At 36.4% G+C, this 18,275-nt stretch overlaps 1 protein-coding gene and 1 long non-coding RNA gene across 5 annotated transcripts in view; one reads left to right on the top strand and one right to left on the bottom strand.

The window, feature by feature from the left end:
* LOC308611351 (spermatogenesis-associated protein 31D4-like) overlaps positions 1–18,275 on the top strand; it is a gene marked incomplete at its 3' end in the record, with an annotated part of 243,645 nt that overhangs the window by 141,268 nt on the left and 84,102 nt on the right.
* LOC308611362 overlaps positions 1–18,275 on the bottom strand; it is a 40,684-nt gene that overhangs the window by 7,785 nt on the left and 14,624 nt on the right. For 2 of the 4 annotated variants that reach the window (XR_014014874.1, XR_014014875.1), the window contains exon 2: positions 15,195–15,321. The exons of the other annotated variants lie outside the window; for them this stretch is intronic. This is a non-coding gene — a long non-coding RNA (uncharacterized lncRNA). The remainder of the gene's footprint in view (positions 1–15,194; positions 15,322–18,275) is intronic. 4 annotated transcript variants of the gene reach the window in all.

The following is an 18,275-nucleotide window of genomic DNA, read 5'->3' as shown; positions in this document are numbered from 1 at the left end:
TTTTTTTGTTACTGACAATATCCCCTTTAAGATTTTCAAAATGCTGAAAGGTGGGATTCCAAGATTTTTAGTTGCTATAGAAGCAATTATTAGCAAATCCTTTCTTCTAATCTCATTACAGAAAATAGTGCCCTTTGTGCCCAGAGAACTCCCATTAGAACAGATAGCTAGTGGGAAGCAGCCACATAGCACAGGGAGATCAGCTGGGTGCTTTGTGACCGCCTAGAGGGGTGGGATAGGGAGGGTGGGAGGGAGGGAGACGCAAGAGGGAAGTGATATGGGAACATGTGTATATGTATAACTGATTCACTTTGTTATAAAGCAGAAACTAACACACCATTGTAAAGCAAGTATACTCCAATAAAGATGTTAAAAAAAAAAAAAAGGAACTGCATTTCGGAGCAGCTCAGAACATAGGGTGTACCACTCTGGAGCTATCCTACATTTCCTGTGTCTGATTAAATATTGTGTATATGTGCTATGTATTTATATCTCCATCTAAATATACATCTGTATCTCCTAAAATACTCTCTCACATATAATGAAGTCACAGTTTCCAGATAGTTGTTCTGGTAGTCATTAGACAAAATATAGTCTCATTTATTTAAAAAATGTGAAATGAGAGAAATGTATGAAAAACTTGATCCATCTTCTGACTGAATTTGTGGTATTGGTACCTTCAGAAGAGGAAATAATTAATTTATTGTAAATTATTTTATTCCTCATTTATTAGAGAGGAAATTTATAAACTGAAACTGTTAGGGCTTAAAGGGTTTTTTTCCAGAAGATAATATCTGTGGTTCTCACCTTACACCGAGCAGTACATCACTAGTAAACAATCAGACAAATATGTACATTATTAAGTTATTTTATTTTCACCTGGCTTTTTAATACTATCATCTGATATACATCATATTAATTGACACTGCAATTTCTTCCTTGATTTGTATATTTTTTTCTACAAACACTTTGCATTCCAACTTCCACGTATCTGATTTACTCATCCCTGTGATGGTCTTCATCTTCAGACATCTTGCTGTCTGGGCTGTTCAACCCTGTGACAGTAAAAGCACACTCACTAGGGACTAGGAGTTTGAGAAGGACTTAGAAAATTGTTTGGAACCTGAAAAAAAGGGCTCCAGAATATGAAAACAAATCTGCAAAATGGAGATCAAAACTTGTGTAATTAATATTTTCAACTAATATTACTACAACAGCAATGTTACTCAGCTTTCATATAGTTATCTCTAAATTATATTGGATATGTGACTTGGGCACATTTTAATGCATTTGATAACATTTAGGGTAAAGCTTCTAAAAGGGCAATTGCCTAGGACTGAGGAAGGTTTAAAAATGGCCCTGCACAGAATGAACTAGAAGTGACTTCAATGGGAGGCTGAGGCAGAGATGCTGGACCCGGAGAGTGACAGAGCAGGCGTACATTGGAGACAGCTTTCCTATATAGGAGAGCCAAGAATGTGTTACTTATTGAGGGGGGAGCATGAAGGTAGTGGACCCTATAATGAGAATCCTAGGATTGCTCCTAGATTTCTAACTTGGATAAATGACAGGACGGTACTCTTTGGTGAATACTAAAGGAACAGCAACAGCAGCAAAAGTCTAAGAATGGAACTTTAACATATCACAATGCCACCTTTAAAGTAAATTTGGCATTCTTCCCTTTTTGAATGAATGAAAATACATTAATTAAAGACATACACGGGCTTCCCTGGTGGCGCAGTGGTTGAGAGTCTGCCTGCCGATGCAAGGGACACGGGTTCGTGCCCCGGTTTGGGAAGATGCCACATGCCGCGGAGCGGCTGGGTCCGTGCGCCATGGCCGCTGAGCCTGTGCATCCGGAGCCTGTGCTCCGCAACGGGAGAGGCCACAGCAGTGAGAAGCCCGCGTACCACACACACACACAAAAAAGACATACACATTCACACACCTGCTAATATCTGCTCTTCTGCAATCGTGTTTTCTGTATAGTGTCTAAATATCTCTTCCAGTTGAAGTAGTGCTTAAACACTTCAATAGGCGTCTTTTCAGCCAAAAAGAAAAACTGTCTATGACTGTTTCAACATATTTTAAATATATGTATAATCATTGCCAACTTGTCTGCTTTGCAGATTCTAGTTTCCTATACAATATTTAATATCTCCCTTTATTGAAAATGTCATTGCTCAGTATTATGATTGTTTTTCATTTTGATTATATGTCTGAATATTAGAATTATTGATTAATCTCTTTATTAATGGAATAATCTCAGCACAATGTTCAATACACTTCTTCTCTACCATTATTATATGTTATTTTAAAGATTTTCCATACAGTTACTTTAAATGGGATTTTCAGATTTTTCAGGCTTTTTGAAGTCAGCAGGATAGGCTCCAGTGAGTAAAAGAAATGCTGAAGAACAACAATATGAATTAAACAAATTTAAGTAGTTAAGAAAGCACTAATCTAGTCATTGAGAAATGTATACTAATATTTACATAGTATGTATATATAAATCAATAGTTTCTAAATGAGATAATCTACTGAACAAAATATCTTAAAATATGAATGAAAAGATGTTGTAAAATCTCTATATGATTAAAGTACAAAAATTTTTATAAGCTTGGAAGATAAATAATAAGTGCATTTTTGTCTGGGAGACAAGTTGTTATCTGGGAAACCTCAAGACATTTTGTAGATTATTGAAATCACTTTACTATCAATCTTGAGCATTTCTCCTATCAACTCTATAATTAGTATTGGAAATTACCATGATGACTCTATTTCACTATCAGGAACATTGAGGAAACTATTTCAAGTGCTAAACATTGGTTTTAACAAATAAAAAACAATTCATCTGAAGAAGATGTTACAATGAGCTGAGGAATTAAAAGATCTCAAAGTAGAGAAATTTCACTGACTGCAGTATAAACAACTTGAGGGTAGAGAGTGTCTGTTTTTCCTGCTTGCCCTCCAAATTTGGGAACAGTTTTATATGCACGGTGCAGGGTAATAAGCAAATGTTTAACAAATGAAAAGTACTGAATTCATTACCTTGTGGTACAAATTAGGATTTCTTTTGTGCTGTAACTAGAAGATTTTAACTTCAGCATTATGAATTATTAATGTCTTTATCTGATTCCCAGTTCTGTGTCAACCAAACTTATTTGAGTGATAATTAGAGGACTTCATGTTTATCCTATCTTCTAGGATTTCACTTTTGCATATCTGTTAATTCATAATTTTGACATTTTTATAGCACAACCAAAGACTATAAAAACACATAGAGCAAGCACTTGCCAAAGAACTCTAAATAAAACACATCTCAGATATGAAATTAGATCCATGCTTGGTTCTACTTCTAAGTGCTTCATCTAAAGAGAGACGTGCAACACTGCTGCATGAATTAATCACCTAGGGTGACTTTTAAACCTACCAACAGCTGGCCCCTCTATCATATCTGATTTTATTCAATAGTCTAAGTGATAATCATTTTTGGATCAAGAACTTTATTTTACTGGTTGTAAAGGTGGGCACATGCACACGCACACAATCCCCAGTGCTTTTAAAAATTGTGGGACAGAATTAATCATAACTATTGAGTTTAAATGCCATTTATCAACTTATTAAAGTGCAAGCATGCAGGGAAAATAAGCTAAAGACAAGACTTTCGTTTTTCAATTTATTTTTTAAAAGTCTTGTAGAAATCTTTATGAAATTAACACAAAATGGTGGTACCAAAAATCTTTTTGCTTTGTTTATTCCCTAGTCTGTGGCAATGTAAAGAGTGGAAGTTAACCCGGAATTTAAGTTAAGGAAAGCTATATTGTATTAAGTTTAACCAAAATTCTCTAACTTGCCATATTTTTTCAAATAAATAAACTTTCTATTCTCTTCCCTCTCTCCTCATCTCCCTTAAGGTATGTCAACTCTAACCCCGCCCCCCCATACACACACCTTGTTGCCTCTGATATTATCTCCTCTACTAGAGGCGCTTTTGTACTTATTGCTACACGATAGTTCAACAATAAAATGTGATAAATGCAGGCAAAGGTGTTTCAAGAAAGAAGGTAAATGTCCTTACACGTTTTCAACATAGAAACAAAAAGTTTACAAAACAGCAAAATTAAAAAAAAAATAGTTATAGATAAAGTTTGCAGATAATGTTGTCATCCCTCTTAAAAGAAGAGGGATAAGGCACAGAAGAAATGTAGTGTTGAGGACAATGAAAATCAGCAGTTATTGAAATCTATTTATGCTGCATTCAATGGATTTAGAAGACAGAGGCTTGAGTGCTGTCGTTATTACTTGTTTGCCATTTGATGGTGGGCAAAATATTTAATTTCATTGGGTTTCTCTTTCTATGCCTCTAAAATGTGGATTCCCAGGCTAAGAAAATATTTCAAATCTTTTCTAGGTCTAAAAGTCACAGACCTTAGTGTACCCTTTCTAAAGGCCACATTTTCACAAAAGATAGCATTCTTGTAAAACACCTTTATAGAAAGAAAAAGCTATATTTAGAAAGCCCACTCAGTGTCCAGGGTTTTCTGAAGTCGTACTGCTGTTTGTAACCAGGTGTAGGCCAGTAGGACAACACATTTGCTTTAATAACTGTCCAGATTTCTTGGAGTTAAAGATAAGTGTTTCATTATTCTAAGTGTTGACCTAAGAAATTATTGAAAATAAGAATTGTTCTAATTTACTTCTTGAATTGCCCAGTTCTTACATGGCCTGACACAAAAGGCGATTTAAAAGATTGCATTTAAGTTTGGACATATAGCCTTCATCCTGCTGTTTCATCACAGACCTCTTACAAGATAAACACGTGCAACCATTTTGAGTTTCTGAATGGGAGTGCTCCTTATAGTATTTTCCCCTTATAAATTTCTTGCCAACTTACTCCAATTTGAATGCAGGTAGAAATTTATAAATTTCTCCAAGAACTTATTTTTATTTTTATGAATCTTACTGATTTTGTGTTAATACCGAGGACTTTATCAAATTCATAGACATTTGATAGAATAAAAAGCAAAAGCATAATTCGGAAAAATCCAAAAACCTCAAATAGAAAATAAGATGCTATGTTGTTAGTAACAGAAATTAGCACAAATAGACTGAAAAACTGACCACCATTGTAAACTGAGCTTTTAACTATGGCAGTCGCCAGGAAAAGGAGGGTTACTCCTCTTTTTTTGGCCTTCTTTTAACAATCTCGAAAATTAAAGAAAGATTGAAATGACAATAAAAATAATTTATTTCCCAAACCATTTGAGAGTAGTTGCTAACACAATGCAATGTCTCCCCCAAATCCTTTAGTATTTCCTACAAACACATATCCAAATATAATCATGAAAATAAGGAAATTAACACTGACACATGACCACAGAGCTACTAATCTTCAGACCCCTTTCAAGTTTTGTCAATTATCCCCATCATGTCCTTCATAATAAAAGGATCAGCCCAGTGTCACATGTTGCATCTAGTTGTCCTGTCTCTTTAGTTTTTTTTTTTTTTTTTTTTTTTTTTTTTCTTTTTGCGGTACGCGGGCCTCTCACCGCTGTGTCCTCTCCCGTTGCGGAGCACAGGCTCTGGACGCGCAGGCTCAGCGGCCATGGCTCACGGGCCCAGCCGCTCCGCGGCACATGGGATCCTCCCAGACCGGGGCACGAACCCGTATCCCCTGCATCGGCAGGCGGACTCTCAACCACTGCGCCACCAGGGAGGCCCCTCTTTAGTTTTTTAATCTGGAAAATTTTCTCAGGCTTCCCTTGAATCTCATGAACTAGAAAGTTTTAAAGAATATGGATCAGTTATTTTGTAGGATTTAGCTGTTTGTATTTGTCTCATGATTATTCAGGATATGTGTAGTTGGCAGGAATAACACAGTGGTGAAGCTCTGTTCTTCTCACTGCTTCCTATCAAACAATTTTGGCAAACTTTTACCCTGTAACCTTACTGGAATATCATGTGACTCATTTGATTAAGGTGTATCACCCACCCAGTCTTCTCCATTGTAAAGTTATTTTTTTCTCCTTCATTATTAATAATTTTTGTGGTAAGGCACTTTGTAATTATGTAAATATCCTGTTCCTCATCAAACATAATTTACTCAATTTAATTATTTAAATCAGTATGAACTCATAGACTCCTATTTTATTCAATTGACTATAATACGTTTCTGCCATTATTTATTTGGAGGCTGAGATTGTTCAAGATTTGTCCAGTGGAAACCCCTTCAGTTTGGCTTCTATATCCTTTGATGTTTCCCAATTATTCTGTGATATCTCCCTTCTTTTTTTTTTTTAACATCTTTATTGGAGTATACTTGTTTTACAATGGTGTGTTAGTTTCTGCTTTATAACAAAGTGAATCAGTTATACATGTATCCTCATATCTCTTCCCTCTTGCATCGCTCTCCTTCCCACCATCCCAATCCCACCCCTCTAGGTCACAAAGCACCGAACTGATCTCCCTGTGCTATGCGGCTGCTTCCCACTAGCTATCTATTTTACGTTTGCTAGTGTATATATGTCCATGCCACTCTCTCACTTTGTCACAGCTTATCCTTCCCCCTCCCCATATCCTTAAGTCCATTCTCTAGTAGGTCTGTGTCTTTATTCCCGTCTTACCCCTAGGTTCTTCATGACATTTTTTTTTTTTTTAGATTCCATACATATGTGTTAGCATACAGTATTTGTCTCTCTCTTTCTGACTTACTTCACTCTGTATGACAGACTCTAGGTCCATCCACCTCACTACAAATAACTCAATTTCGCTTCTTTTTATGGCTGATCCCTTACTTCTTGAAACAATAATATGTTCTAGGGTCATCTTATATTTTCCCTCTAGCGGTTCTAGAATCAGCCATTTCTCCAAAGAGCTTTAGTTCCTTCAGTTGGAGAGCTGTATTTAGAAACCAAGATCTGGACACTAGGTGTATTCATTGCTCTTGGGAAGCAGTGGTCCCAGGTACTCTCAATAGGCAGAGCTAAGGGATTTATGTACATATATACATACACACATATGAAAACACATATTCATAACCATTTACACATATTCACAAACACATTCATAAACATATGCATACATATAGTCTATGTTTTTTCTATAATGTCTCTATATTGAAAATCATGTGTTCACATTAACATCCTCCATTCCCTTTCAACACCCTTTCATTCTAGTTTTTGCCCTTTTCATATTTTAACTCCCTCCACAGATATTAAAATAACACTGATTACCATATTCTTAATATCCTTAATTATTTGATCAATCTTCCTGTATTTAAGTAAATTCTTGTAGCTGCCACTTTCACATCTGCACATTTTCTCCACCTGGCACGGGTTAGGACAATCTGTACACAGTGGTTGCCAAGGCCACTTCTTCATGTGGATGCCCTTTCACACGAATCAGACTTCAGCAGTCAACTCCAGGCTCCCTTATGCAGACATCCTCTCCCCTTTCTCAGACTCTGAGACCCAATGCCAAGTCATTTGGTTCCTTGAATGCCCACCTCCCCCATGCTGACAAAGGGTTATTTTACCTCACTTAATGGACTAATTTGTTCAAGAAGGGAAGGGATCACAACACTATAAACAGTTATACTCCAATAAAGATATAAAAAAAAAGGGAAGGGACAAGGAAGGGGATGAAGAAAGGGAGGTGGACAGGGATGAACAGGTATCTTTCCTTTCTAAACAATATTTGAAGAGGCCCTTCATTTAGAAGTTGCAAAGACATTATGAAGTAGCAGCTGAAGAACTGAAACAATGACATATATTTACACATCTGTATCCCTACATCTATGACACACAATGTACACCTAATTTTATAGCAACCAAAATATAATTTAACAAAACTTATGATGCTTAGCCATACACTTTAATACTCAGCAACTTAAAAAAATGTGCAGTGCCATTTGGCTGTTAACTATCATCCATTTATATGAATGGATGTGTAAAACTCCTAGCCAAGAGTGCTTGGGATAGCGTCTCTACTGATCCTTACTGGATCCTCTTCTTCTTTTGTCACTCTTTTCAGTCATTTGTTGATTCTCGATTGTATCTCATTGGTGACTTGCATGACCATTGGTAATCATATCTGGGCAAATACCCCAGCTTGGTGTCTTGACTCAAAGGGCTGACTGAAAACCACCTGCAACAGAATCAACTGTGGTACTAGATAAAATTCACGTCCACAGGCCCTGTTCTGATTTCCTGCTCAGAAGCTCTTTAGAGAGTAATGAGTATTTGGAAAATACCTTAGCTAATTCTCACACATTAACACTGAAACCATGGTGGAGTTTGCATGTCTACAATTCCTCAAAGTTCACGGTTTAAAACACATAGGTCTCACCAACTACAGTTCTTTTATTTTAGCTTCATCAATTCACATTTGTTATTTAACCAACTTGGAAATTGCCAGATGTGTGAATAGCCGCCAAAGTAAAATGTATCTATCTTTTGCAAAAATGTCTTCTACCAAATGTCTCTACAAAATGAAATGTAAATACCTTCTAAGATCTTGCTTGGAGGAATCTTACAGATTTTTTAAATCTTCCAGGTTTTAGGGAATAGCAAGTGCAAAGGCCCTGATGTTGGGAAAGCCACTGCAGAAAGAAAATCTGGATGTGTGTGTGAGAGAAGAGTAGTAGTAAACGAGCTTGGAGAGTAGGGCAGAAGAAATACTGAATAAAGCATGTGGGACAGGTAAAAAGTTTAATTTTTATTCTAAAGTGATGGGAACAGGTTTTGGGAAATAATGTGATATGATTCATGTTTTTTTTTGTGATTATTCTGGCTATTGTATTGGTTATAGACTATAAGGATTGGGGCAAGAGGGGAGGAAGCAAGGAGGTTGTGGAAGAGGCTGCCTATTGCATTAGATGAGGCAAGCAATGATGGCTTGGAGTAAGTCAAGACGGCAAGAGTAAGGTGAGAGGTAGGTGGATTCAGGATGTATTTTCAAGTTAGACTGGCAAGAATTTCTGATGGACTGGACACAGGAATTGTGGGAAAGTGAGAGTTCAAGGATGAATCTAACATTTTTGGCCTGAGCAACTGGATGAGTTATGGAGCCAGGAAAAACGGGAGTGCAATGGATGGATCAAAGCAAAATATTTAGTTTTATTTGCTAAGTTTGAAATGTCTATTATGCATAGATTGGAGATATTTAGTGGGAAATTGGAATTAGGAGTCTGGAGGTTAGGTGAGTGCTTAGGGCTAGAAGTACGAATTGGGGAATCATAAGTCATCTTCCCATTCAAGTAATGGGACTAGATTAAAACTCATGAGTAGTTAAGGTAGATGGAGAGTGAAGGGGGCCAGGAATGAGCCTTAGGGCATTCTAAAAGACGTTGAGGGATGGGAGGCATCACCAAGGGAGACTGCCAAGGAATGGTGAGTGAGGAGGGGAGAAATCTAGGAGAGGATGGTGTCCTGGTAGCCAGTGAAACAAAATATTCATTCTGAAAATGATGAGGTTCATTTCCCAAAGTTTCTTGAATTGATGATCATTTGAAACTTGGTATTTTAAAAAGAGCTTTAGCAAACAGAAAAGAGAATAATTTTCTATCATGAGTGATTGATTGCAGTAGCATGGGGAATGGAAAAGTTGTGAAAAGGGAATCAAGAATCTATGTAAAAGACAATTTTAAACAAAAGTATTCATTTAAAAAACAAGTACACAATATTTAGACATTATATTTTGTCTTTGTGTCAACAGCAGCTACAGCATGCTGTAAGTGAAAGATGAAGGATTACAGTTTAATATCAAATCAGGGAAAAAGGTGAAATAGTTGAATTCTTTGTAGATTTTTAATAGATTTCAAACCTCTATTGGTTTTGAATAATGCCATATTTCAAACATACTTTTCTAAATAATCATAACAATTTTAGAATCAGAATAAACCTTATATAACCTTATATAAAACTTATTTAAATGCACATATAGTTCATTTTTACGGGTAAAACTAGGACTCTGGTCTTCTGATTACCAGTACTATTTCTTATTGCAACACACTGTTTAAATGTATAGATGATTGAAAAAAAGAGCATACCAGTGATCTCTTAAATGTTTTACAAAATATTAAGTAATTACAATTAGGGGAAATAAAGCTCATGAGGATTAAATTATAGGAAGAGTTTATAAGAGGGCAAACAAGTAGGAGATGTTTTTCCACACAGATAAATATGAGGTTTTAGCAGAAAATGACCAAAACTGCATTTATAAGGTCATGATACTAGCTAAATGAAATAAAGACAACCATCATGTAAATAACATATAATTTTGAAGGTGAATTTTGAATATGGAGACTGGTACAGATTAACATCTGATTATAATAAAAATCAGACAGGCAGGGTAACAAGGTCTTCTTCATCCAATCACAGCTTATCAGGAATAAGGGAACCTCTTGATACTTTGGTATGTGCCATTTTAGGACAATGAACTTGGTACAAAGTGAACACCTGATACAAGAAATAGTTTAGAAACATAAATATGATTCAAGAAATTCATGGATGGTGAAAGCTATGTTGGATTATTTCAAAAAGTTAGGGATGACTTGGTTAAGTAACTTCTCTTTTTAATAACAGAATAACTGTCACATAAAAGATCTCACTATGCCATTGACAAAGATAAAATCCCGGGACACCATGGCTTCACAGTCTAATAGTCTAGAGATACAATGTCCAGTATAGTGTCCATTAGTCACAAGTGGCTATTAAATACTTGAAATGTGGGGAAGTTTGACTTAGGAACTGAAATTTTAATTTTATTGAACTTACATTTAAAAATTTAAAAACACATGTGACTAATGGCTGTAGTTTTTGACAGCACTAAGAACATTTCCATTATCATGGAAAGTTCTATTGACCAGAGCTGACCCATAACCTTTTTACTTAATTTTACATTTATTCCTCTTTGCTAAGAAAATCCTCTCTCTTACTAAAAAACAATATTAGCAAGATGGCTAGATATAAGCTCAAGATGCAAAAATCTATTGGATTTCTATAATCCAGGAACAAAGAGAGAGCTTAAAAATTATTTAAAATGGAAAAAAAAACTACCTAGGAATAAATCTAAATAAAGATGTGCAAGACATTTATGCAGAAAATGAAACCTTATTGAAAGATGTTAAAGAAGTCTTAAATAAATGGAGAGGTACATCTTGTTTATGGATTGAAAAGACTCATCATAATGGTGTAAGTTTTCCCCAACTTAATTTATATAGTCAATACAATTACAATAAAAATACTTAATAGAGGTTTTACAGGATTGCCAATTCTGAAATTTATGTGAATGGTCAAGAACAGCTCAGACACACCTAAAAAATCCATTCATTCCAAAATGGTCCTGGAAAACTTAATTATTCATAAGAAAACAGAAATTGGATAATACAGACAAGTCGATTGTAAGTGCATTAATGGCTTGAATATAAAACAAAGATACACTAGAACTTTCAGAAGAAAATATACTATATCTGGGTAGCATTAAACTAGGGAAGGACATTTTAAGTAGAACAAAAAGACACTAAGCTAAAAGATAAATTTGATTTCATTAAAATTGAGAGCCGCTATTTATCACAAGACAATATTAAAAATGTTAGAAGGTATGAAATAACTTATTTGTGTCATATATAGCTGACCAAAGATTATTTGCTTGTATTTAAAAAACAATACAAATAAGTAAGAAAAAGATAAACAGTAGAAAAATGGACAAAAGATATTCTCTGGACTTCACAGAATAGGAAACATAGGCAACTGTTAAACAAATGAAAGGATTCTCAGCCTATCAGTAATTAGAGAAATACAAATTAAAATTGTTATGGACTGAATTGTGTTCCCTAAAATTCGTATGTTGATGCCCCATCTCCCAATGTGGCTGTTTGGAGACAGGGACTTTAAAAACATAATTATGGTTGAATGAGGTCATAATGGTGGGGCCCTAACTGATATGACTGGTGTCCTTGTAAGAAGAGAAAGAGATAAGAGGGATGTATACACACAGAGAAAAGGCCATGTGAGGACATAGCAAGGAAGCAGTGGTCATCTGCAAGTCAAGGACAGAGGCCTCAGGAGGACCCCAAACTGCCAACATCTTGAGCCTGGACTTCCAGCCTCCAGAACTGTGAGAAGATAAATCTCTTGTTTTTTAAGCCACTGAATCTGAGGTATTTTGCTAGGACAACCTGAGCAGACTAATACAAGGAACAAAAGACTAGAATGGCCATTCTAACTGGTGAAGCTATAGAGCAAAAGGGCTGAAAATTGATTCCATAACTTTGGAAGACATTTTGACATGCATTTTTAAAGTTGAATATTTGAATTCCCTACAACTCAGCAATTCTACTCTTAGTATGTCTACTCTTTTACTTATGTTAAATCTTGCACATGTGTACCAGGAAACATTAAAATAAATGTTCATGGAAGTACTGTCCGTAATAGGCCCCAAACAACCCAAATATCATTAATAGAATAATAAACACATTTTCTTGTATTTATACAATAAAATATTATACAGTAGTACAAATGAATGAACACTAGTTAAAGTAAAGTGGATGAACCTTAGAAACATAATGTTGAGTAAAAAAAGCAAGCACAGAAGACTAAAGTATGATATCAATTTTATAAATCTCAATAATAAGCAAAATCAGATAAAAATTATGTGGATGTTCAACATAAAGCCAAGATCAGAGTGATTTCTTTGGTGAAAGCAGGAAGGTGGGATCAGGGTAGAGAACAGAGAGAAGACTCAGCAGTTTTGATTCTAGTTCTTAGTTTTGGTGGTGTGTTTGCAGGAGTTTTTATTATTTCTCATAACTTACATACAATTAAATATATTCTTTTGTAGATTATCTAATAATATTTAAAAAATCAAAATCCATTATATACCAAAGATAACCCCTAGACATTAATTATAGAGAGTCCACTTTGAAACAACATACATAGTTACTCATACATCTTCTGTAGTTGAAAGCTTTTAGCTATGAAATTCTTCCCCCTTCATAGGAGGACTTTATGTTCCATAATGAAGGAAAATTGTTCCTACTTTAGGACAATTTGCCTTCTTTATTTAAGTGATACTAGTCCTTTGGCTGCCTAGAAATTTTAAAAACAACTGATAACTACATCTACTGCCTGCAAGAGAATAAAGGAAAAGGAGCATAGGAGGCAATCTCATACATTACTGATAAACACATACAAAGACAATATTGGTACAAAGCTATTTCTCCATATAGCAACTCTGAATTTTATTAATAAATACCTATATATATATATCAAACATTAATAAAAGAATAAAATCCAATATGAGTACATTTGCTCTTTTTTTGCAATTAGTTCCAGGATTCTATTTTAGATTATTACTTCATATCTGCGAGAGTTGGGTGTGTGTTTGTGTGTTTGGTTTTATGGAAGTTGCATTGTGCTAAAGTTTACATTTCTTTCTAGAATTAAATGGCTTTTGTTATCCCTTGGGAATACTGAAGATAGCAACAACAGATTACTACCTACCGGTGGAAAAGTATAAATAGCAATTTTAGCTGCTAGTGATTCTGAAATTGCCCTTAACTTTGTCCTTCTAAAAATGCTCCAAGAATTACGTTTTGCAAATCGACAGATTTACTATCCATATTCAAGTCATTTACGTGGACAAAGAATGTAGCCTGCGGTATCAGTACAAAGGATGTTATAGCCATCAAGCCATCAGCCACTGAAGCCACCCCCAATGCTGCACCCTGAGGGGATTCAGGATGGAGAAAACAGGATACTGGCCCTAGATAATTAAAGTGCATATCAAGGGAATGATTTCCATGAGACCAGATTCTTGCATCTCACCATATATAGAAAAGTGCTAAATTTATTTAATTAAGATGTCTAGTTTCTTTAATTAACAGTAATCTTTTGATGTTCCAACTACCTGGGTTTTTTTTTTTTTTTTGCAAGAACCCCTAAATATCCCGTGCCCTCCCTTACCTCTTCGGAACAGTCCCTCAGAGCTATCTGAGAGGTTGTCTCCTGATTTAAGTCCTCAGTATGTCCTCCAAATAAAACATAATTCTCAACTTTTAGGTTGTGCATTTTTTTTCAGTCAACATTTAATTGTATGGCTCACGTAGGTACTATGCCTAGATGTAATGGGATGAGCTGTAAATTATTAAAACTAGATAAATTCTGTCAGCTCTACCACTAGCTGAGATCAGGCTTTCATCTCTGGATACTTCTGTCATAGACCATGGTAGATATGGGGTCTGTGTTGGTCTTAAAATTCTTCTTAGAATTGTGGGGACACATTCATTCTTTCAGCAAATTTTATTGCTTATATTCTATGTGTCAGTTATACTGCTGGGTCTTGAAATACAGAAGTCAACACACGAAAATACAAGGCTAAAACACATTTTCTACCATATTAACTTTTTTCATTCATTAATTCATCCCTAAATCATTCAACACGCATCTTCTTATTGAATACTGATGAGGGGTCAAATGCTAGGCTAAACACTGAGTATATAACTGCAAATGAGATGGATAGGCCCTGACTTTGATGTCACTACTATCTTTTGTCCTGCCATATAATGGCACAGCTTCATTATTCCCTTTACCCTAAGTTTTTATCACAAATTGCTAATGAAAATAAAACTGTTAGTGGAGTTTCAACATGCATAGGTAAATGAGAACACAGAACTCCCCTTTCGCATGCCCCATTCTTCTCCTTCTAACTCCCTATGTGAACCCACTTTGTGCCAAGACCAAGAAGATGTGCCCCAATAAGAACCAAGCTGATTTCCTCACACTGACCGGGGCTATTACTCACTTAGAAGACATGATGCTTAATTTTGATAAGCAACTAGAAGACCATGGAGACAACCTATAAAAATGATTTGTCTTGGGAGAAAATACTAAAAAGGGTTAATGTGCTGTTCCACATGTCTAACCTCCTGGGATTAAACCACAGGCACCAAGATCACCAAGTGTACTTGGCAACAATGAGCTAAAAATGAAAAAAAAAAGCATCATACTGTTATTGTATTCATTTTCCCCCAAGGCACTCTCTGATAAACACCACAACCTCTAAGGGAATTGAGAACAGCTTCCTTGTGGGGTAGGTTAGATATGCATCTTTTTCCAAGCGGTTATATCATACCCAGCTATCAGCACACCTTATTTAAGGTGATTGTAATGTATGAGATTAAATGTTCCTACCTGATTGGAAACCTTCTTGTCCTCAATTCATTGGCTATACTGGATTATTTTTCTTGGGTCAGACTTCCAGAATTCTACCAGAAATCGTTCCTTTGGGGAAACCAGGCCTTCCCAGAAACTCAGGAAACTGAAATGGAGACAACAAGAGAGAAGGAAATTATTTGGACATATAGACCTCAATTGTTTGGTTTTAAGTAAACGTCCCAGCAAACATCTTCTAAATGGTATAATAACTTTAGGGAAATTCACGGTTTATAAGTTTGTGTACTCATAAACTGAACATATTATGATAAAAGCACAGGTTGCATGTTGTGTCTTCAACCCAAGCAAACACTTCAAAAAAGGCCCAGTTATACTTTGTTCATTAAGACACAAAGAGAGGGCAAAAAGGGCAAGTTTCTAAGTCTTTTTCTTTAAAATTTACTTCCTTTCTTCAGCCTTCATCAAGATTTTCAGGAAATTAACTTTACTAAAGTTAATTATTCATAAAATAAACATACGAACCTGCAGAAAACTATTTCACAGAGACCTGTAATGTACAATATCCATTGCATACATGCACCATGAGCTTCTCTTTTCTAGCACTGGCATACACAAAACTCTGTGTGTGTGTGTGTGTGTGTGTGCACATGTGTGTCTTTTTTGTGTGATGGAGCCATAGGGAGAAAATAAATCTATTGGCTGCAATTCAGTGATGTAGAAAGATTTAAGGGTAAAGGAAAAGGCTACATCAAGTGAAGCAATAAAGTCATGAGGTTGTGCTTCCATAATAATAACAATAGCAGTCTTCTGTAACCAAGGGAGCAGGCCCCTCAAATCACAGTCACACCTGTTAGACCATCTGCCCATAAATTTCACACTATCATTAATGGAAAACAAATGGCACTGTCTCTCCTTCCCTTTATCCATTGGCTCTTCTCATAGAAACGATTTTTCTCTTCAAGGTCGTGCTCTTTCCTATCTGTTTCAAAATATTAGGATTTAGGAGGGGTGATACATAATGTGCCATGCCTTGGTACTTGTACCAGTGATGGCTCTGTAAGGAGCACTGGATTGTTAGGAGGCTATAAATTGAATTCCCCTAGAAGCAGAACCTGAGGCAATAATTTGAATGCCAACTGTGCATCTGGGAGGTGCTTCCAGAAAACTCAGAAGTGGAGTGGGAATTGAGAATGGAGCCATGGAAGGAAGCCAACAGAGGTGCATTACTGAATCAATTACTCCTGCAGGAAACTGCTGCCAGTACTTCAGGGGAGTTCTGTGAAACTCTATAGAGCATGTCTCAGAGTTATCCCAAGAATTGGTGAGAAACTTGAAGTACTTATCTTCCAGTCCCCTCTGTCCTTGGTTGAAAGCTACACCCAGATACATTAACTCCTGTACATTTCTGGCCTGCCCTAAGGTGGATAATTGCAGGTGGTAGCATGAGTCTATCAGCATATACTGGAATGATGAGTGCTGGGGAGATATGAGTGGAGCATTGAAACCATCTAATACAGTGGGGGCAGGAGATATTAATTATTGGCTTGCAAGTCCAAATGGTAACCTTAAATTCCTGGGTTAATGGTTTTACTTTGAGGTATTTAAGCATGGTGTATGAGTAAAAATTTCCTCTATTAAATCAAGTTGAAGATCCTAAGTCCCTAATCTTCTGGAAAACTGTGGGTATCTTTTTAACAGATTTTTGAAAAGTAACATGATTAAGATTTCAAACTGACCATCTATTCATTCATTCATTCACTCATTCAACAAACATTTATTGAACACCTAAAGTAGGCCATGGGTTAAACTAGGCACCAGTGTTACTGTTACTAAAATCATTATCGTGCCACCTAGAAGTCAATGTATTGTGACACTCAAATAAGAAAATCCATAGTTACCGTAAAAATTATTACAGAGTGCTATAGGAAGACACGGTAAGACGTTAATTCATGCTGTGGACAGTAGTATATGGGGGATATCAGTAGGGCTTCCTGTAGAAGGCAATGGAAATGGATATGTAACATGAAGGAAGGGTGAATTTTTGAGGAAAAGAGAAGATAAATTCATGTTTGCCAGAAAATGAATGGTTAAGGATTAGTCCAGAAAGGAGTTCCATTCATAATCAGTATAAGAAATGTAACTGGGGCTTCCCTGGTGGCGCAGTGGTTGAGAGTCCGCCTGCCGATGCTGGGGACACGGGTTCATGACCCAGTCTGGGAAGATCCCACATACCACGGAGCGGCTGGGCCCGTGAGCCATGGCTGCTGAGCCTGCACGTCCGGAGCCTGTGCTACGCAACGGGAGAGGCCACAACAGGGAGAGGCCCGCGTACCGCAAAAAAAAAAAAAAAAAGAAAGAAGAAAGAAATGCTCACTGGAGTGTAAGAAAAGAAGACAATGGAGAGGGTGGTAGAAGGCAGACCATGAATGGTCCATGTATGTATAGTAAGTGCTGTGGTGTAGTCTTTGTGTTCCCCTCCAAATTTATACGTTGAAATCTTAATTTCCGGAGGTTATAGTATTAGTAGGTGGGGCCTTTGGGAAATGATTATGGTATTAGTGCTCTTATACAAGAGACGCCCCAGAGCTCCCGAAGCTCTTCTGCCATGTGAGGTTACCATGAGAAGTCTGTGACTCAGAAGAGGGCCCTCATCTGACCATACTGCCACCCTATTCTTGCACTTGCAGCCTCCAGAACTGTGAGAAAAAAATGCCTGTTGTTTATGAGCCACCCAACCTGCACCATAATCTTACAGCAGCCCAAAAGGACAAAGAGAGTTTGGATGTGAGATTTTACTCCAAGAAAGATGGGATTCCATTGAAGCATTTTAACTGGTAACTTAGAAGAGAGAAAAGTTTCATAACACAATCAGGTATTTTTATAAGAAAAAGTTGTTTCATTTTCAGAAAGATCACTCTGGAAATACTGTGACTAGATTTTTGGAGAAGGGTGACGGCAGTCCCGGATATAGAAAGATGAGTTAGTAGTCCATTAATGTAAGTCAAACAAGAAAGTGGATATAGAAAGCGTGAATTTGTGGCTGAGCGTTCTTTTCTTAGCACTTGAAAAATGTTATGTCCATGCTTCTGACTCCAGAGT

The sequence above is a fragment of the Mesoplodon bidens genome, assembly GCF_964165515.1.
Source record: "Mesoplodon bidens genome assembly, contig: HAP1_SCAFFOLD_72, whole genome shotgun sequence".
Classification (NCBI taxonomy): Eukaryota; Metazoa; Chordata; class Mammalia; order Artiodactyla; family Ziphiidae; genus Mesoplodon; species Mesoplodon bidens.
Note: the sequence above shows the minus strand (reverse complement) of the source record. Positions and strands in the feature narration are given on the sequence as shown.